General features: G+C 37.5%; 1 protein-coding gene and 1 long non-coding RNA gene across 2 annotated transcripts in view; one reads left to right on the top strand and one right to left on the bottom strand.

Annotated features, from left to right (window-relative positions):
- Nucleotides 1-22,267, bottom strand: part of LOC105465466 (dermatan sulfate epimerase) — a 164,850-nt gene that overhangs the window by 86,233 nt on the left and 56,350 nt on the right. The gene's annotated exons all lie outside the window — the stretch shown is intronic.
- Nucleotides 1-22,267, top strand: part of LOC105465467 (uncharacterized) — a 31,376-nt gene that overhangs the window by 5,466 nt on the left and 3,643 nt on the right. The window contains exon 2 of the long non-coding RNA XR_977534.2: nucleotides 7,913-7,952. This is a non-coding gene — a long non-coding RNA (uncharacterized lncRNA). The remainder of the gene's footprint in view (nucleotides 1-7,912; nucleotides 7,953-22,267) is intronic.

Genomic DNA, 22,267 nt, shown 5'->3' with positions numbered 1-22,267 from the left:
GTGAAAGAATAATACTAAATTTTCTTTGTCCCTGATCTATCAGCTGTTGTTCTCTGAAATTTAAACCTGGACAAGAAGCTTCTAAATTTTACTAATATTAAAACAGTATTTGCCATATATAGGAAACAAAAGCTATATAACTACAGTAACTGAACTAAAATTATAAATAGGAAGAAAAGTATATTTAAATTTGATCATAGATGGTTGACAGTTACTCAAATCCTTAAGACTTATGATGACTCCCTTTTCTAATCTCTCTAAAGTTAAAAAATAATAATATGGAGATTTAGAAGGAGGAAGTTGTGAAAGATATCATATATGCAAACCTACAAATGCTTGTATAGTAAGTGTTCCCTATTTAGTCTAGCATGAAATCATAAGAATTGTCATGTACTCTAATAATCTATTTCTGATAGTTCCCTTAAGGCAAATGTTCTTCAAACCTTTTCTTTAAACTAAAACTAATATGGATAGGCAGATGATAAATAGAAAGCTAGATGATAAAGATATAGAAATATAAAAGTTTCACAAATCAATGTTTCTATTTTTTATTTTAGTCTATTTCATTAAAAAAGAAAGAATTTGATCAACTAAATAGATTTCAAGACCCACTAATAGATTGCGACTTGAAACTTAAAAACATTGCAGTGAGGTTACTGTGTATGTGTAGAGAGATACTGTTCATGTTTACTTTCAAAGTTTAAGGGTATAGACCTCTAAGAACTATGAAACTGAAATAATGACTTCTGAATGCTTTCTAACCTACATAAATCTGACTGATAAACACAATAAAGCATCAAGAAGATGGCTTGATGCTTTAGCCAAACAAAAGGCAAAAGTAGAGCCAACTTTGATTAAATTGAAACACTTTGTGGCATTTAGAGGCATGCTCATATTGGCAGAAGGAAACTGTAGCAAGTAGATAAGGTTTAAAGCAAGACACTATCTCTGTTTGTCCAAGGACCACGTAGCTCTTCCAATAGGAAGATCACATGTTTATGAGGTACAACAAGAAATTTTGCAGTAGTTAGAGTTGTAAGGCACCAGAGGTTCCCCACAGCCTAGAAGCTATCAGCTCATCAATGAAAAGGTCCACCTGGTTGATCTAGAGTCTTCAGTTCCTGCCACTGGGAAGGATACTTCCAAGAACTGCATTTTCTACCCTACACCTGGCATATTCTGTCACCACCTTGTCTTAGATTTTTATTAATTAAAGAATAACTCTTCCCCTCAACAAGGCTCCATTTATAAATAATTGTATGGCACTAGTATTTATGCCAATGTAGGCTGCAGTCTGCTATTACAGATGGTACTGATATTACATCTCCAAACATGACATTTTCATTTATTACTATTCACAAAGTGAATGTCATTGCCCTAGATCTCTATGATCAGAAACAATCAATAGCAGAAAGAAACAAAAAACAAACAAACAAACAAAAAATCACCTACAAGTGATGTAGGAAACAGAGTCATGATCAGGAATTTTTGCTGCATTGGATATCGGGCTTTGAAGAAAGGCAAAGACTTGCCTGCCTTCTTCCAGCAGCAAGGATTCAACTAGACAGTAAAGGACTGAAATTGGAAAGTATTTTTGTGACCTGTTCTAAGAAATCATTAAAAAATCAGATTTATTCACATACTCTTATTTGCCTGGGGACATTTTAATTGATCAGTGACTTGGGTTAATTATTCCCTCTAAATTCTACACTTGACAGCTCAGCTTAAACCTGAGGCATTCAGAAGGAAATACATCAAAATGCAACAGACATGGGTAGGGGGCATTTCTATGCATCTGCACTGACTTTGAAAAACACACACATGTGCACGTGGATTTTAACACATTTTGGGACATACGTGCATGAATTTCAACAGGCTGGGAATCATTGGGGAAAGTAGATCCTTTGAATGCACCCTTCAGAGCAGCAAATATTTCTGTGGCAGGGGAAGTAGTTTCTAAATATTTTGGATGCTTACCAATAACACTATTAAAGTTCTCACATATTTTATTAAAAGATGAGAGAGAAGAAAAACTATTTTTTGGCTTAAAAAAACTGTTATATAAGCAAGGCTCTGTTGATGGCATGCAAAAAGATAACTTGTTTTTATGGCTAAAGGGCAGGAGCCAGGGAGGGGCTCATCACTCATCAACACTTGATCCTTCTAACTAGTACTGGAGAAGAAGAAACATTGTTCTCTGGATGCAGAGAAAACCAGAATGTTAGTAAACGTGAAGGTGGGAGAAATATTATTAGTGAATGTCACACCACTCAAATAAGTAGAATTTATTTTTTGGAAACATGTTAGAAAGATACTAAGGCCTCACTAAAACCATAGCTCCATGTGGTTTAGGCAAAACTAATAATGTGAGATGGTGAAAAGAGGAGGCATCTGCTTAAGGGTGTGACTATGGATCTGTAGTAATGAATTTGGACGCCTTAGTTATTCAGACAGAATCTGGTGAGCAGAGACTACAGCAGGGGCTATGAGTGGTGAGGCTTTCTATGCCTCAGAATTGTAGGAATCGTAAAACACTCGGTGTGGCTACTATCGCTCAAGATGAGCAGCATAGGAGGGAGAAGCTAGCATCGGATGGAAATCCAGAGTTGTGGGATTCGGGAACATCCTGGCTCTACCAACAACTCAGGTTACCAGAATAAGTCACTTTACCAATGGGGTACCTGTTTACTCATTCTCAAAGTGAGAGAATTGTTTCATCTACAAGATTCCTTTAACTTTAAAATTCTATGACTCAAAGTTCCTGAGCTATGGAACTATGCCTTCTAGATCAAAATTGTCTAGTAGAAATATAATGTAAGCCATTTTTGTAACTTTAAATGCTTTATTGCCACATTCAAATATGTTTTTAAAAAGGTGAAATTAGGTCTTACAATACTTTTATGTAACACCCTATGTCCAAAACATTATCATTTTAATGTAAGTCTTTGAAATCTTGACTAGCTATGCATACTTCAAGTGGCCAATAGACACATGTGCCTAGTGGCTCTGTCTACCATATTAGATAACATAGCTCTAGCCAGTTGTGTAAAGTTCACAGGATACATTTCTCTTTGATGCTCTGAGCCATAGTTCCAAAGACTAGAACTATTCACCAAAATTACTAGAGGATCTTAAAAATGTCTGAGCCCCCCCCCGATTCCTTGGCCATGGATCATGTCTTATATCTCTCCAGACAAATCTGAAGTGCAGCCTGTCCATACCAGTCTACAGGACAGCGTTTCAAAGCCTCTTTGCTGAGCTAACAGCCTTCATGCCATTCAGGGGTGGGTTGAATCAGGGAAGCAATAGTCATGTGGTTAGCATCCTCTTCAGGGATCCTCCAGATAGTTATTGGGAGAACTATGTTTTGTCTAGTATGTGAGTTGGAAGATTTCAACACTAATTCTATGACACCATAATTGTCTTGTTATTGAAGGCTATTTAACTTTTTCAAGTTAAAATGTATTAAAGAACAATGAGCTAATGTAAAACAAAGGAGGTCAGATTGCACTTTGCCAGGATGTGTCCACTTGTTGCCTTGATGGAGCTGCAGCTGTAGTTACAGATCTACTTTTGAGCCTGCTTAATATTTGCATTGTAGACTGGTTGCGCATAATCTTCCTAGGACTGATTCTCACCTTTGAGTGTCTGCAATTTAGTATTAACAGACTAGTTGAGATCACATATCAAATTGAGGAGTCCTATAATGCTTTTATTTTACTGACATGAAAGAAGCGGGTATGTATTGGAAAATTCCCTTTTAGATTTCTGAAATCGTTTAAGCATGGACCAAGGAGGCTACTGTACTAGGGCAGAAAACAGAAATTAGGCTAAATGAGCCCTAGCCAGCATTATCCTAAAAGGAAAGGAAATAGGAGTCTGTGGCCTAACTGGAGCAGAAGGCTTAAAAGTATCAGCTGAAAAACAGTTGGTAAATAAGTAGTAACCTGAGGCTCTACAGTCTGGTCATACCTAAAGTGTTCAAATTAGAAAAATGTGAAGGTTTGAGGAAGGTACACAGAAATAGTGAGTCTCATACAATGCTGGTGGAAGTATAAATTGGCACATTCCTTTGAGAGAGGATTTGGAGGACAAATCTTTAAAAGGTATGTAAATTTGCATCCAGCAATTCCACTCCTTAGAATATATGCACATATGTGTGAAACTGTATGTATGCAAAGTTGTTCAACATGGTATTGTTTAAATTAGCAAAATACTGAAAACAACTCAAGTGTCCAATAATAAACATGCTTAAATGAATTATGCACATAGGTATGTGTGCCTTTATATATGTATGTGTATATGTAAAAATGTGTAGTGTGTGTTATATTTGTGAACAAGTACAATGGAATTGACACCAGTGTCAAGTTTGGAGTATTTCCATGGAAAGCACATTAAAAAGCCAATTACAGATTATTATATAAAACCTGTCACTATTTTATTATAAAAAGTAATGTAACCAAAAAAATGTAACTACAGCAACAATTGTGGGAAAATAAACAGAAAATTATAATTTTTATATAGGTGTTACAAGAATGCAAGTAATTTTCATATCATTTACAGAATTATGAACATGGATTTCATGTTTCTGCCCAGTGGGGTCTATTTTCAGATTAGACCCATTCTGAAGATAAATGGTCTCACCAAAAGCTGAAAAATACCATCCTTTCCTTAGATGGGAAGAGCAAGTTTCTTGAGCCACTTCCCATTTTGACAGAGTTGTAACTGAAGTGCTTGTAAGGCCAGATTATATGACAATTCCATGAGCTTCCTGGTTCCCTTACTATACAAACCCTCCACCCACTCTCCCTTAAAATAACTCATGCCTTTTGAGACAGCATGAGGGGGCAACTCTGTTACTTATACCAGAAAAAAAAGCCTGACTCAAGAACAATGACTGACCTCCAGAGCAGTTGTAAGGTCCACGTGAGGTTATGTTGTCTAAGCTCCTAGTAGCATATAACATAAAACAGGCTTTCAATAAATATTATTTACTGTTCTCCAATCTCCTAAAAAATTTTAAAGGGATTTTGATCATTAGATTTATATAGTCTGGGTCAACATTTACTTAACAAATCTCTAATCCTTGCCTCATATCTCAAGGACCTGAACTAATATTATTATTTTTTTCTTTAAGAGAAAGACTGTATTTCAGGAAATATTATATCCAAGTATTGCTCTAGGTATAGGTGTACTTTTGCAAGCCATCTGAAGTCTAGATTCTTGAAAGTGTCATATCATTCTTTAAAAGTGGATGGCATTATAATTCAGTATCTGAAGACTGCTCACCTCTACTCTAAAATATTTTCTCAGAGTCTCAGTATATGACATAGGAGTATGTTTAGATTGATTATAAGGTTTTTTTAAATTAAAAATAATTACCAAATTGTTTTACATCAGCCATTAAGGCTCACAAAAACCAAATATCTTTGTAGACAATCTCTCGCCAAATGAGAACAGTTATAAAATAAGCTAGATATCTGTCTGAATCCCCTTATGTGACAACATTAAGTGTCCAATGGTTGGAGCCAGTCAGATCTATGATCAAGTAACAGCTGTACAATGCATTTGTTCCATAACCTTAGGCAAATTTACTTAGCCTCCCCAAATCTCAGTTTTCTGGGAATATCAATGTCCCATCTTTTGAGAGTATAAGGATGAGAAATAAAGAATGTAAAGTGTTGGACCCAATGCCAGGAAGTGTAAATGCTCAATGGTAGCAAGCAGTATTATGATTGAAACATAGTTTATTTAAAGAACCTTACTGAGAAACATTTGTAAGATTTTCTGGAAATTAAGAGGGCATTCATGAAGAAAGATATTTATTCCAAGTAACTATCTATGACATAAACAGATTTATTTGGAATACTACAAAGGAAAATATCCCTTAATTTTCCACCCAATATTACCTAACACACACATGCACAATTCCATCATGACTACTCCCCCTTAGCAGTCTCTTCATTTTTCCAGAGCAAAAGTAGGACATAAAGTTCCTTCTCCTGAACCACAAGTTGGAGGTCATCATCAGTTCATTTGGAAAAATAGCCATCAGTGTTTACACACACACAGACCCACACACACAAACACACTACTCGTATGGATATTTGAACTATAAATTAGTAAAGACCTAGATTTTGATAGTTAGCTAACATAAACGAATGAGGTAGTGGGGAAGCCCAACCACTTATGTTGACCACAAGACTCATATCTCTCTCTTACCCTGTTAAGGGACTATTAAGTCCCTGATGGACTTGTCTGACAAACACATTACACAGTCATACAAATCATTCATTCTGGAAGAGAGAAAGAGAGAGAGGGAGGAGGAGGGGGGAAGGGGAAAGAAAGGAAAGAAAGGAAGACTTCATGTGTAGGGTATGTATGTGGGGTGGGCTGGAAAGCTAGGTGAGTTTTGGAAAGCCTATTTTTTGCCCACCCAGAGCTTGCCCAGACTTGTCCTAAGGCTGTGTTGCAAAATGGGTAATGATTTCTCTGCCAGGTCTGTTATTGGAATGAGTAAAGTCTCAGACCTAACATTTTTTTTTTCTTGGCCATCTTACTCCTTCAACACAAACATCTGAGGCTGTGGTGGTTTTAAGTATGCTCCTCAAAGCATCCCAAAGTTCCTGTTTCTTATTTCTCAATTTCTTGATGTTTACTATCCAGTTCAAGAGCTACTGACCTCTGCCTCACCCAGCACTAACCCTGTGGATTTTAAGTCCTTATGCATTTGAGAACCACTATTCCAAGCACAATTAACCTCCATTCAGAGTCTAGAAATTAGGATCAATAACCTATGCAAATTCAGCACCATATTGAGAGATTCTTCTGGAACAGGTGTTTTATCATTTGAGGAAGCTTGGTGTTCGGAGAACCCTTGTGATCAAGAGAAAAATGGTTCTGACCAGCCATTTCAGTTGAATTGATTCTTGGACACAGGACCGGGGTAAGTTAAGGTCTAAAAGGATTGGTTGTACCAAGGAGGCCATGAGTAGATATATAGAGAATAGTTGATTAGCTCACACAAATATATGGAGAGTGGTGACTCTAAAAACAAACACTTAAAATCAAGAAATGTTATAGCTAGGCATCTAATTGGTTCCTTTCATTTTACATATTTACAGGCAGAATTGAGGTTCAGAGATATTAACTAACTTTTCCAAGGGTTTGAGCAGAGACTGAAATGAGCTTTGTTTACAGGCCAGTGTAACCAAGGAGGTTACAGAAATTAATAAGGATTTAATATCAGGACTTAAATTTCCCATAAACTAAAGAGAACCACTGTGGGATAGAAGAACTGCAGTTACTAGAAAGGTGCATGATAAAATGTAAAAGACAACTCCCCAGGTTCTACCAAAGTTGGGATAAATCTTCCTTAAGGCCTTTGTCACTATTCATAGTTCACCAGGGTGCTTTCTGATTATAAACTGAAATTCCTAAATTTTCTGAGTTTAGAATTGGAATACTCTGATAGACAGTAAAGACTATTTTAATCAACAGAGACTGCTTATTTGAACTAAGTTGATTAAGTTGAGTTTCTAAAATCACTTACTGAGGACTCTGAATTCATGAAAAACAATCCAAGATGGTCAATATCCCTTATGCTTTTTTTTCCTCTTTGCAGAACATTATTAAACATTTCATTATTATGTAGCTATTTTATAATGAGGTAAAAATAATAAAGGTATTTATAAATAACAAACATCACTATAACAGAGTGGAATAGAATGTAGTTGTGATATATTTCACCAATAAAAATATAATCAACTATAAAGATGGTTCCTAGGAATTTAAATGTTAATGTTACAACTTAGCATATTTCTCAAATAAAAGTTTTAAGATGTGAAGAAGTATCAGGTTCATTTTTTATCTTCTACTGTACTCAAAACAGACCCTTTGTTTTCTCTCTCAGGTACCAGCAAGGGTTACTCTGTTGCTGCCAAGAGATTTTGGTAAGAGACAGCCAAACCGAGTCAGATGACTGTTCTGTTAAAATAAGAGTTTCAAGACTGTAGACTGATGAGATGGGGATTCAGTGAAGGCAAACATTCCCATCTCTGTTAGAGGAAAGTTATAATGGCATTGAACTATTTGGAAGAGAGGAGAAAAGGAGACAAAGAAGCAATCTTGCTTAATCACAACAAATGTTCTATTGAACACTATGTAAAAACAAACTATAATAGCAATAATATTAGTCAATTTGGGAGCTTTTAAACAAATGAACATTCTTTTTTAAGACTGTAAGTTCTATGTAAAATAATATAATGCAGAACAGAGACTAGACTAGAATATTTCATAAAACAGAAGAACTTTCAGGACTTTTTTCCAAATGGAAGATATGCCAGGAAAATCTTTATACAATTAAATAGTCTATGTTCGTCATGTCTAAAGGCGTGGAAAACACCCAAAAGCTATTTTTTTATTACTTGGAGTCAGATTATTTGGTACCATACACGTTTAGTGAATAGACTTGCATGGAACATAACTCATCTTTGGGAATATCATCATAGCAGTCCGGACTTGCCTGACCTTTAGAGAGCCATATACTTTTCTGTCTAAGGAATAGTCTTGAATATCAGAATTACTAAATGAGTACAAAACAGTGCCTGCCTGACTGGGTTTTTTGCTACCTCAAAGAATAGACAGTTGTGTCAGTTGGCCTTTTTTTAATGATTAATGGGGTAATGATGCTTCTGTTTAATACCTTTTCCTGAGATAATCTGGGTAGAAGCTCATGACCCTGCAAATTCTAAATTTAATTCTCAGTTCGCGTTACTCAGAATTCACTAGAGTAAGCTTTTGTGATATGAAAAGAAGAGATTCAAGTTCTTTTCTCTGAAGAGTTCTCATGTAATCATGCTTTAAAAAAAAGAATTTATTGCCACAGAAGTTAGAAGTAGAAGATTTCCACTCTATGGGGAAATAAGTCAGTCCTAGAATAATGTAGACCCATGCACATTGATCTGCATACTCTTCCTCAATCATATCATCTTGAGCAGTTTTTATGAAGGCATATGAAATGGCCTGATCACTTTTCAGTTTTCTTACTATCCTCTTATGAGATAAGTCATTTTGACATAGGAAAAAAGCAAGATATAAAATTTAAAAATGAAACTAGATTTGAGCTAATTAGTCTCTTAAAATTACAAGGTCAGATTCCTAAACACTATAAAAGGGAGTAGTATATTTAGGTATTTTAAAAAAAATATTTGCATGTAAACATGAAACAGAATTAATATGTAAGTGATTCTTTTAAAGGTGGTAAGTGGTGAGCTTTTGGTTATGGCCAAGTGAGACAAATTCTCTCTGTAAAAAGCAACTATAAAGCTGGATAAAATTGACAAAAACAATCATTTTGGCACTCTGAAAATCAACCAAAGGCACACAACAACCTGAGAAGCATTTAGGCTTGAAAAACTGCTGAATATAAGAATAATGAGAATCTGTGGCATTCTAGCCTGAAGCTACTCGCATATCCTCCCTCCCCTTACTCCTCACTTCAGTAAGGACAGAGGATTTGTAGAAGCTGGCCAGCCCATGAGGACGGGCAGCTTCTCTGTTATGATCAATGAGAGCTCACTCAATCTAGAGTGATGAGAAACGACCACTCCCAGCAGCATATTTGGTAAAAATGCTGATCTCTGAGGCAGGTAAACAGGGAAAGCCAATGGCTCTACTAGTCTGAGGCTGTAGTCACAGTTGGAGAATATTACTCTGGCTTTGTATATTTCCTGGAGAAGGCCTGAGCTAGTCACTCAATCCTGGCTACCCCTGAATTTGTTTGCATAAAAGAGAGGATAAGAAAAGATCCAGTGGTAAGTAAAAGCTGGAGCTTGAGTAGGCTTGAGAGCACCTGAACTCTTGAGTGAGTTCCCTTACCACATAGAGATCCTTTGGCAAAAGACAGAAACTTCATTGGCTCAGGGGTTTCAGCACAACCTCTATCCAATCACTAAGCCATACTGGCATGGGAAAACCTTTAGGAATCCAGGTTTAGAGATGTGTATGTATGTATATGGGAGTGTGTGTGTAGATATACTGTAGATATACATATATATGTATACATATCCATTATATATTAGTGTATATATTGTTACATATGTATATGTATGAGCATGTATATGTATATGTTTTATTATACTTTAAGTTCTAGGGTACATGAGCATAACATGCAGGTTGGTTACATATGTATACATGTGCCATGTTGCTGTGCTGCACCCGTGAACTCGTCATTTATATAAGGTATATCTCCTAATGATATCCCTCCCCCCTCTCCTCACCCCACGACAGGCCCTGGTGTGTGATGTTCCCCACCCTGTGTCCAAGTGTTCTCATTGTTCAGTTCCCACCTATGAGTGAGAATATGCGGTGTTTGGTTTTCTGTCCTTGCGATAGTTTGCTCAGAATGATGGTTTCCAGCTGCATCCATGTGCCTACAAAGGACATGAACTCATCCTTCTTATGGCTGCACAGTATTCCATGGTGTATATGTGCCGCATTTTCTTAATCCAGTCTGTCATTGATGGACATTTGGGTTGGTTCCAAGTCTTTGCTATTGTGAATAGTGCCACAGAAAAACATATGTGTGCGTGTGTCTTTATAGCAACATGATTTATAATCCTTTGGGTATATACCCAGTAATAGGATGGCTGGGCCAAATGGTATTTCTAGTTCTAGATCCTTGAGGAATCATCACATTGTCTTCTACAAATAGTTTACAGTCCCACCAACAGTGTAAAAGTGTTCCTATTTCTCCACATCCTCTCCAGCACCTGTTGTTTCCTGACTTTTTAATGATCACCATTCTAACTGGTTTGAGATGGTATCTCATTGTGGTTTTGATTTGCAGTTCTCTGATGACCAGTGATGATGAGCATTTTCTCATGTGTCTGTTGGCTGCATAAATGTCTTCTTTTGAGAAGTGGCTGTTCATATCCTTTGCCCATTTTTGATGGGGTTGTTTGATTTTTTCTTGTAAATTTATTTAAGTTCTTTGTAGATTCTGGATATTAGCCCTTGGTCACATGGGCAGATTGTAAAAATTTTCTCCCATTCTGTAGGTTGCCTGCTCACTCTGATAGTAGTTTATTTTGCTGTGCAGAAGCTCGTTAGTTTAATTAGATCCCATTTGTCAATTTTGGCTTTTGTGGCCATTGCTTTTGGTGTTTTAGTCATAAAGTCCTTGCCCATGCTTATGTCCTGAATGGTATTGCCTAGGTTTTCTTCTAGGATTTTTATGGTTTTAGGTTTAACATTTAAGTCTTTAATCCATCTTGAATCAATTTTTGTATAAGGTGTAAGGAAGGGATTCAGTTTCAGCTTTCTACTTATGACTAGCCAGTTGTGCCAGCACCATTTATTAAATAGAGAATCCTTTCCCCATTTCTTGTTTTTGTCAGGTTTGTCAAAGATGAGATGGTTGCAGATGATTGGTAATATTTCTGAGGGCTCTGTTGTGTTCCATTAGTCTATATCTCTGTTTTGGTACCAGTACCATTCTGTTTGGGTTACTGTAGCCTTGTAGTATAGTTTGAAGTCAGGTAGCATGATGCCTCGAGCTTTGTTCTTTTGGCTTAGTATTATCTTGGCAATGTGGGCTCTTTTTTGGTTCCATATGAACTTTAAAGCAGTTTTTTCCAATTCTGTGAAGAAACTCATTGGTAGCTTGATGGGGATGGCACTGAATCTATAAATTACCTTGGGCAGTATGCCCATTTTCACAATATTGATTCTTCCTATCCATGAGCATGGTATGTTCTTCCATTTGTTTGTGTCCTCTTTTATTTCACTGAGCAGTGGTTTGTAGTTCTCCTTGAAGAGGTCCTTTACATCCCTTGTAAGTTGGATTCCTAGGTATTTTATTCTCTTTGAAGCAGTTGTGAATGGAAGTTCATTCATGATTTGGCTCTCTGTCTGCTACTGGTGTATAAGAATGCTTGTGATTTTTGCACATTAATTTTGTATCCTGAGACTTTGCTGAAGTTGCTTATCAGCTTAAGGAGATTTTGGGCTGAGATGATGGGGTTTTCTAAATATACAATCATGTCATCTGCAAACAGGGACAATTTGACTTCTTCTTTTCCTAACTGAATACCCTTGATTTCTTTCTCTTGCCTGATTGCCCTAGCCAGAACTTCCAACACTATATTGAATAGGAGTGGTGAGAGAGGGCATCCCTGTCTTGTGCCAGTTTTCAAAGGGAATGCTTCCAGTTTTTGCCCATTCAGTATGATATTGGCTGTGGGTTTGTAATAAATAGCTCTTATTATTTTGAGATACGTTCCATCAATACCGAATTTATTGAGAGTTTTTAGCATGAAGGGCTGTTGAATTTTGTCAAAGGCCTTTTCTGCATCTATTGAGATAATCATGTGGTTTTTGTCTTTGGTTATATTTATATGCTGGATTACGTTTATTGATTTGCATATGTTGAACCAGCCTTGCATCCCGGGGATGAAGCCCACTTGATCATGGTGGATAAGCTTTTTGATGTGCTGCTGGATTCAGTTTGCCCGTATTTTATGGAGGATTTTTGCATCGATGTTCATCAGGGATATTGGTCTAAAATTCTCTTTTTTTGTTGTGTCTCTGCCCGGCTTTGGTATCAGGATGACGATGGCCTCATAAAATGAGTTAGGGAGGATTCCCTCTTTTTCTATTGATTGGAATAGTTTCAGAAGGAATGGTACCAGGTCCTCCTTATACCTCTGGTAGAATTCAGCTGTGAATCCATCTGGTCCTGGACTTTTTTTGGTTGGTAGGCTATTAATTATTGCCTCAATTTCAGAGCCTGCTATTGGTCTATTCAGGGTTTCAACTTCTTCCTGGTTTAGTCTTAGGAGAGTGTAAGTGTCCAGGAAATTATCCATTTCTTCTACATTTTCTAGTTTATTTGCATAGAGGTGTTTATAGTATTCTCTGATGGTAGTTTGTATTTCTGTGGGGTCGGTGGTGATATCCTCTTTATCATTTTTTATTGCATCCATTTGATTCTTCTCTCTTTTCTTCTTTATTAGTCTTGCTAGTGGTCTATCAATTTTGTTGATCTTTTCAAAAAACCAGCTCCTGGTTTCGTTGATTTTTTGAAGGGTTTTTGTGTCTCTATCTCCTTCAGTTCTGCTCTGATCTTCGTTATTTCTTGCCTTCTGCTAGCTTTTGAATGTGTTTGCTCTTGCTTCTCTAGTTCTTTTAATTGTGATGTTAGGGTGTCAATTTTAGATCTTTCCTGCTTAATCTTGTGGGCATTTAGTGCTATAAATTTCCCTCTACACTCTTCTTTAAATGTGATATGTTGTGTCTTTGTCCTCATTGATTTCAAAGAACATCTTTATTTCTGCCTTCATTTCGTTATGTACCCGGTAGTCATTCAGAAGCAGGTTGTTCAGTTTCCATGTAGTTGAGAGGTTTTGAGTGAGTTTCTTAATCCTGAGTTCTAGTTTGATTGTGGTCTGAGAGACAGTTTGTTATAATTTCTGTTCTTTTACATTTGCTGAGGAGTGCTTTACCTCCAACTATGTGGTCAATTTTGGAATAAGTGCAATGTGGTGCTGAGAAGAATGTATATTCTGTTGGTTTGGGGTGGAGAGTTCTATAGATGTCTATTACGTCTGCTTGTTGCAGAGTTGAGTTCAATTATTGCATATCTTTGTTAACTTTCTGTCTCATTGATCTGTCTAATGTTGACAGTGGGGTGTTAAAGTCTTCCATTATTATTGTATGGGAGTCTAAGTCTCTTTGTAGGTCTCTAAGGGCTTCCTTTATGAATCTGGGTGGTCTTGTATTAGATGCATATGTATTTAGGATAGTTAGCTCTTCTTGAATTGATCCCTTTACCATTATGTAATGGCCTTCTTTGTCTCTTTTGATCTTTGTTGGTTTAAAGTCTGTTTTATCAGAGACTAGGTTTGCAACCCCTGCTTTTTTTTGTTGTCCATTTGCTTGGTAGATCTTTCTCCATCCCTTTATTTTGAGTCTATGTGTGTCTCTGAACGTGAGATGGGTCTCCTGAATACAGCACACTGATGGGTCTTGACTCTTTATCCAATTTGCCAGTCTGTGTCTGTTTATTGGAGCATTTAGTCCATTTACATTTAAGGTTAATATTGTTATGTGTGAATTTGATCCTGTTATTATGATGTTAGCTGGTTATTTTGCTCATTAGTTGATGCAGTTTCTTCCTAGCGTCGATGGTCTTTACAATTTGGCATGTTTTGCATTGGCTGATAGCGGTTGTTCCTTTCCATGTTTAGTGCTTCCTTCATGATCTCTTGTAACGCAAGCCTGGTGGTGACAAAATCTCTCAGCATTTGTCTGAAAAGGATTTCATTTCTCCTTCACTTATGAAGTTTTGTTTGGCTGGATATGAAATTCTGGGTTGAAAATTCCTTTCTTTAAGACTGTTGAATATTGGCCCCCACTCTCTTCTTGCTTGTAGAGTTTCTGCCAAGAGATCCACTGTTAGTCTGATGGGCTTCCCTTTGTGGATAACCCGACCTTTCTCTCTGGCTCCCCTTACCATTTTTTCCTTCATTTCAACTTTGGTGAATCTGACAATAATGTGTCTTGGGGTTGCTCTTCTCAAGGAGTATCTTTGTGCTGTTCTCTGTATTTCCTGAATTTGAATGTTGGCCTGCCTTGTTAAGTAGGGGATGTTCTCCTGGATAATATCCTGAAGAGTGTTTTCCAACTTGGTTCCCTGTCACTTTCGGGTACACCAATCAGACATAGATTTGGTCTTTTCACATAGTCCCATATTTCTTGGAGGCTTTGTTCATTTCTTTTTACTCTTTTTTCTCTAAACTTCTCTTCTCACTTCATTTCATTTATTTGATCTTCAAAAACTGATACCCTTTCTTCCACCTGATCAAATCGGCTACTGAAGCTTGTGCATGCGTCACATAGTTCTCGTGTCATGGTTTTCAGCTCCATCAGGTCATTTAAGGTCTTCTCTACACTGTTTATTCTAGTTAGCCATTTGTCTAATCTTTTTTCCAGGTTTTTAGCTGGTGAGGAGCTGCTTTCCTTTGGAGGAGAAGAGGCCCTCTGACTTTTAGAATTTTCAGCTTTTCTGCTCTGGTTTCTCCCCATCTTTGTGGTTTTATCTACCTTTGGTCTTTGATGATGGTGACGTACAGATGGGGTTTTGGTGTGGATGTCCTTTCTGTTTGTTAATTTTCCTTCCAACAGTCAGGACCCTCAGCTGCAGGTCTGTTGGAGTTTGCTCGAGGTCCACTCCAGACCCTGTTTGCCTGTGTATCACCAGCAGAGGCTGCAGAATAGCAAATATTGCAGAACCACAAATGTTGCTGCCTGATCTTTCCTCTGGAAGCTTTGTCTCAGAGGGGCACCACATGTTCTCACTCAAAGGTGGGAATTGAACAATGAGAACCCTTGGACACAGAGCCAAGAACATCACACACCAGTGCCTGGTGGGGGGTGGGGGGCTGCGGGAGGGATAGCATTAGGAGGAATACCTAATGTAAATGACGAGTTGATGGGTGCAGCAAACCAACATGGCACATGTATACCTATGTATCAAACCTGCATGTTGTTCCCAGGTACCTTGGAACTTGAAGTATAATAATAATGATTAAAAAAATGACAGCAATGAATCAACAAATAGAAACTCTCAGGTGATAGAAAAAGGAATCAAATGCATATTCTGTATTGGAAAACTGAAGTGAATAATTCACTAGAAGCACTAAATAGCAGATTCAAAATGGCAGAAGAAAGAATCAATGAACTTGACAGATCAGCAGAAATTATCCCAGCTGAAGAAAAGAGACCTGTGGGACATCAAGTATACCAATATACATATAATGGGAGTTCCAGCACGAAACAAGAGAGAGAAAGGGACAGAGAAATATTTTTAAAAAGAATGACTGAAAACATACTAAATTTGACTAAAAACATTAATCTGCAGATTTAAGAAGTTCAACAAACCACAAGCAGATAAACCTTCTGCCTGAAACTCTTCTCCCTGGCTTTCTGTGATTCTGTACTCTCATGAGTCCCCTCACACTACTTAACTATTTCTTTACTTTGTTGCTTCGTCGATCCTTTTTTCTCAGTGACTTTTAAAGTCCCATGCAATTCATATATTTGTATACTCCACACTCGCACACAGAAATTCCGTCTATTTTCATAATCTATCAGTAAAGAGACATTCAAAACTTACAATAGGGTTTCTATATTTCTATTGCCCGGTTAATAACGTCTTTGTGGATGTTTCACTAGCATCCTAAATGCAGAATGGAGATTCTTCTTCTGTTCCATATTTCTATAATTTTATTAGCACCAGGAATGGGCAACAGACATCTCAAAACCTGTTACCTTTAACATTTCCTTTTTCCGCCGGGCGCGGTGGCTCAAGCCTGTAATCCCAGCACTTTGGGAGGCTGAGACGGGCGGATCATGAGGTCAGGAGATGGAGACCATCCTGGCTAACATGGTGAAACCCCGTCTCTACTAAAAAATACAAAAAACTAGCCGGGCGAGGTGGCAGGCGCCTGTAGTCCCAGCTACTCGGGAGGCTGAGGCAGGAGAATGGCGTGAACCCGGGAGGCGGAGCTTGCAGTGAGCTGAGATCCGGCCACTGTACTCCAGCCCGGGCAACAGAGCGAGACTCCGTCTCAAAAAAAACAAAAAAAAAAATTTCCTTTTTCCTCAACTATGTATTCAGTTGCCAAGTCATATGAATTCCACTGACCATTGTCTCCCTCCTCTTCATTCCCACTGCTGCTTCACTAGTTCAGGATTTCATTACTTGCTCGCCCAGATTGATCCTACAGCAGTAACTGGATTTCATGACTCTGTTTTCTCCTTTTTTAAATTCATTCAAAACATAGTAGTCAGATTAATATTCCTAAAGCACAGCTCTGATCATTTCACATTAAAACAACAACAAAAAGATATGATGGTTTTCCTTGGCTCATAAAATCTGAATTTCTTAGCAGAACATTCCTTTCCAAACTGTATTTACCACTTCCCTTCACCAACCCCCAATTCCAATTGTGGAAAAAATTGGCTACTTTTTTCTATTCCACTGAAATAAACCATAAGGTTTTAAAAAAAGAAAGAAAGAAAAGTGGGGGGAATGTTATTACTTTTGGGTGGGTACATGTTCCCTGAAAACTTGTAAATGTTCTAAGATTTAATATTATGTAAGTTTTTGGAAGCATAGAGCAGCCACATCAGCTATGGGAGATGAAAAGATCAGGACACGTGGTCATGGAATATGATGAACAGATGGACAGGACTGCGGTGGAGGAGATCTCACCCTGCACTTTTTCAGCCAGTTACAGACAAGAAGACAAACTCATTTATCTGCTGAACAGGAGCATGTTACCAGTAAATGGATACAGATGAACAGAGCTTCTAGCACAGGGTGCATGAGACAAATAAGACAAAGATTGGAGCAAACATTTCTGGGACACTGTTTGGCTATTTGGAGGCATAGAGGAACTTGTAGTTCCATATGGACCTGGGCAAAAATGTCTGGGCAAGCCCTCAGAGGTCCAGAGACTCTTGACAATGGGAAGCTTGATTAACTGTCATGAAGTTGCTTCGTTTTTATAAACATGCTGCTGACACCCTGTACAACACTTGGTTGGAAAATGGAAAAAGCTTTCTATCACTTTACAACTTTGTAAATAGAATAAGCTGTGTGGATTTTGCACATTAGGTAACAAAAACTGCAGTTGCTGATTGGGTGTGGGTCAAGTTGCTTAGCTGAGCCTGCCACTCTGTCTCTCTGCCTAAGCCAAAGGTAATCTTTGGTTCTGTCTGTGAATTATAATGAATTCTAAATTCACAAGATCCACATTTAAAAAATTTAACTGTGAAAGGATGCATAGTAGGCTGGGTGCGATGGCTCACACCTGTAATCCCAGCACTTTGGGAGGCTGAGATGGGTGGATCGCCTGATGTCAGGAGTTTGAGACTAGCCTAGCCAACATAGTGAAACCTCATCTCTACTAAAAATACAAAAAAGTAGCTGGGCGTGGTGGCAGGCACCTGTAATCACAGCTACTAGAGAGGCTGAGGCAGGAGAATTGCTTGAACCCGGGAGGCGGAGGTTGCAGTGAGCCGAGATTGCGCCACTGCACTCCAGCCTGGGCAGCAAGAGCAAAACTCCGTCAAAACAAAAAAGAAGAAAGAGAAAGAAAAGAAAAGAAAAAGAAAGAGAGAAAGAAAAAGAAAGAGAGAAAGAAAAGGAGGGAAGGAGGGAGGAAGGAAAATGAAGGTTATTCAGAACATCAAACACAGACATGAAGAGTAACAAAGCTCCTGTTAGAGCAAAGAACTGATGAAGTTTATTCTCTGTGGTGGTGGTTCTTTGGCTTACCTGACAAAATCAAGGTAACTGCAAATGTCTTCTAGTTTCTGAAGTTATAGTCTTCATAATCATACCAAATTTCATAATGCCCCTCAAAACTGCTAAGGGTGTTACTGAATGCAGGAATACAAAGTCTAAATAAATTAGAATAGACTGAACTTACAGTCAATGTCATCAGTGCCATTTTTTAAAAAGAAAATTACACATTTTTGCTTACTACTAATGGTCATAAGAAGAATGTAAAACCATTTCACTGTAACATATCTGAATTCTGTCTTCATCAAAACATAATTTTTCTAAATCTTTTATTTGACCTCAAGACTCCTTGTAATCATCAGTAATATCAACGCTTTTCAATTTATCTGGATGAATTCTGCAATTAGAGTGTTTCTAGTTTTATTTTATTTATTTATTTATTTATTTATTTATTTATTTATTTATTTATTGAGATGGAGTCTTGCTCTGTCACCTAGGCTGGAATGCAATGGCACAATCTCGGCTCACTGCAAATTCTGCCTCCCCAGTTAAAGCGACTCTCCTGCCACAGTCTCCTGAGTAGCTGGGATTGCAGGCATCCACCACCATGCCCGGCTAATTTTTGTAGTTTTAGTAGAGACGGTGTTTCACCATGTTGGTCAGGTTGGTCTCGAACTCCTGACCTCATGATCCTCCCACCTCGGCCTCCCAAAGTGCTGGTATTACAGGCGTGAGCCACCACACCTGGCTATTTCTAATTTTAAATGATAAATAATGATACTGTAGTAAAAGTTAGCTAAAGCAAATCTCACACAAAGCAACTTTTCTTGTGTATATTTTCCTCATGTATATGAGGTACTGTAGTATGGCAGTGAGGAGCCAGGGTTCTGGAGTCAGCTCTGTATACCAGTTCTACCACTTATAAACTCTGTGATATTCAGCTAATATTCAATACTCTCTGTGCTTCAGGTTCCTTATGTGTAAAACAGGGATAACGATAGTGCACTGTACTTACAGCACATGGGATTATTACATTAAAAGAGATAAAATGTAAACACTGGCATTATTAATAAATCACTATGATTAGCTATTCTCATTATAGTCGTGCTGTTTTATTGAATCTATAGTCATGAAATGTAGCCTTACATATAGTGCTGACAATAAAATTATTATTTAATATGACTCTTGAAAGCTGAATTTAGTAAGATTAATATTTTTTACTACAAAGACTATGAATCTAGCCTAAAATACATAGGCAGATATTTTGAGCACAATATAATTGTAAAATTGGAATTTGATGTTACCATTTTTTTTTTTTTTTTTTTTTTTTTTTTTGAGATGAAGTTTTGCTCTTGTTGTCCAGGCTGGAGTGCAATGGCACAATCTCGGCTCATTGCAACCTCCACCTCCCAGGTTCAAGAAATTCTCCTGCCTCAGCCTCCCAAGTAGCTGGGACCACAGGCATGTGCCACCATGCCCGGCTAATTTTGTATTTTAAGTAGAGACAGGGTTTCCGCATGTTGGTCAGGCTGATCTTGAACTCCCAACCTGGGGTGATCCACCTGCCTCGGCCTCCCAAAATGCTGGGATTACAGGCGTGAGTCGCTGTGCCTGGCCTACTTTTTTCTTTAAAACATGCAAGCAAATACATCAGACCATGTGTCACTCAGGTAGGTGGCATTATAGTACTAATTTTTAAATAATACTGCCTTATTTTTAACACGACTCTTAGAAATTATAACTTATATTCAGATGAGCAAGACTTTGGCTAAAATTAACTATATCACATTATCTAGCATTCTGTAGGCTTGCAGACTAAATGCTAGATAACTATTTAGATTCTGTCTAGGTCATCAAGAACTTTTTCAATAGGAGTATTTTCTGTTCATATACTGCAAGATATATATTTTTAAATTCTTCTTCTGTAAAACAGATTTACATTAAATACAGTCAAAATAAAATTCTTCCTGGATTCCAAAGGAGTTGATATCTGACTACAAATGGACATCAGGGACATTCACATGCTGAACATAATTCTGAGAGAGGTGTTTATGACTAAGTGCTGTTACAGTTTATGGGAATCCATTGTTTTGGACCAGCCTTCTGCACCCAGACTCCCACAGATCAAACCAAACCAAAATAGTGTCACTCATGCAAAGTGCCTCATAATCAAACTGAACTTTAAGGAAGCTGGTATAGCCCCAAACAGAGCAGTTTTTCCTGAAAACAGGAGATTCAAAGCAACTAGTCAAAGAGCTCAATCTTCCTAAGTCAGCATAATAAAGAGGTCTTCTCTGTTTTAACTCTTACAAGAAAAGTGACTTGTTGTAACTTACATTAACCAACACACTTTTATTTATCATTCTGTTGTCTTATTCCCACCTTACAAAAACCAACCATTCTATCATATCCAGTGGATCACTAATTCTGTTTTATAGAATGAAGTGTTGCCTGATTCTAGAATCACAAATAAAAGCCAATTAGATCTTCAAACTGTATTTGTTGTATTTTTTTCTTTAACAGTACAATCAAACAAAAGAGAATAAAACAATACCTTTTTAAAAATCTAACTTTTAAGTTCAGGGGTACATGTACAGTTTTGTTACATAGGTAAACATGTCATGGGGGTTCGTTGTACAGATTTGTCACCCAGGTATTAAGCCTAGTACTCATGAGTTATTTTTCCTAACACTCTCTCTCTTACCACCCTCCACCCTTGCATAGACCCCAGTGTGTGTTGTTCCCCTCTTTGTGTCCATGTGCTTTCATCATTTAGCTCCCACTTACAAGCGAAACCATGTGGTATTCGGTTTTCTCTTTATGTGTTAGTTTGCTAAGGATAATGGCCTCTAGCTCCATCTATGTCCCTGCAAAGGACTTGATCTTGTCCCTTTTTATGGCTGCATAGTATTCCATGGTGTATATGTACCGCATTTTCTTTATCAAGTCTATCATTGATGGGCATTTAGGTTGATTCCATGTCTTTGCTATTGTGAGTAGTGCTGCAATGAACATACATGTGCATGTGTCTTTATAACAGAGTGATTTACATTCCTTTGAGTATATACCCAGTAATGAGATTGTTGGGTCAAATGGTATTTCTGTCTTTAGGACTTTGAGGAATCACCACAGTCTTCCACAATGGTTAAACTAATTTACACTTCCACCAACAGTGGGAGGTTCCTTCTCCGCAACTTTGTCAGCATCTGTTATATTCTGACTTTTTAATAGCCAGTCTGACTGGTGTAAGATGGCATTTCACTGTGGTTTTGATTTGCATTTCTCTAATGATCACTGATGTTGAGCTTTTTTTCATCATTGTTGGCTGCACTCATGTCTTTTGGAAAGTCTGTTCATACCCTTTACCAACTTTTTAATGGTTTTTTTTTCTTGTAAATTTGTTTAAATTCCTCAAGATGGAGTAAAGACTTAAATGGAAAACCCAAAGCTATAAAAACTCTGGGAGATAACCTAGGTAATACCACTCTGGACATAGGAATGGGCAAAGATTTCATGACGAAGATGCCAAAAGCAATAGCAACAAAGGTAAAAAAAAAAAAAACCCAAAAAACAAAACAAAACAAAAAATGAGATCTAATTAAAGAGTTTCTGCACAGCAAAGGAAACTATTAAGAGTGAGCAGGCAACCTACAGAAAGGGAGAAAATTTTTGAATACAATATTTTTGGCAAAGAGAGCCTTATTCTCTGGATATAGTTTGTGAAATGTGGGCTTTATGTGAATTAAGAGACCAACAGGAAGTAGAATTATTGGTGAATCACTTCAAATGGAAAAATGAGGTAGAATCCTTTATCTTTCAGAATATAATTTGACTTTAACTCTGCTAGAAGGTAGCAGAGTGCTTTCAAGCTTTCTTTAAAAGGATTGAAATAGGGACTTGCCTACTCTGAGTAAAAGCCTTGAGAATAACATCTCATCTAGTCATTCAGTAGAC

Source organism: Macaca nemestrina, chromosome 5 (genome assembly GCF_043159975.1).
Source record: "Macaca nemestrina isolate mMacNem1 chromosome 5, mMacNem.hap1, whole genome shotgun sequence".
Classification (NCBI taxonomy): Eukaryota; Metazoa; Chordata; class Mammalia; order Primates; family Cercopithecidae; genus Macaca; species Macaca nemestrina.
This window is presented reverse-complemented; position numbering and strand designations above follow the sequence as displayed.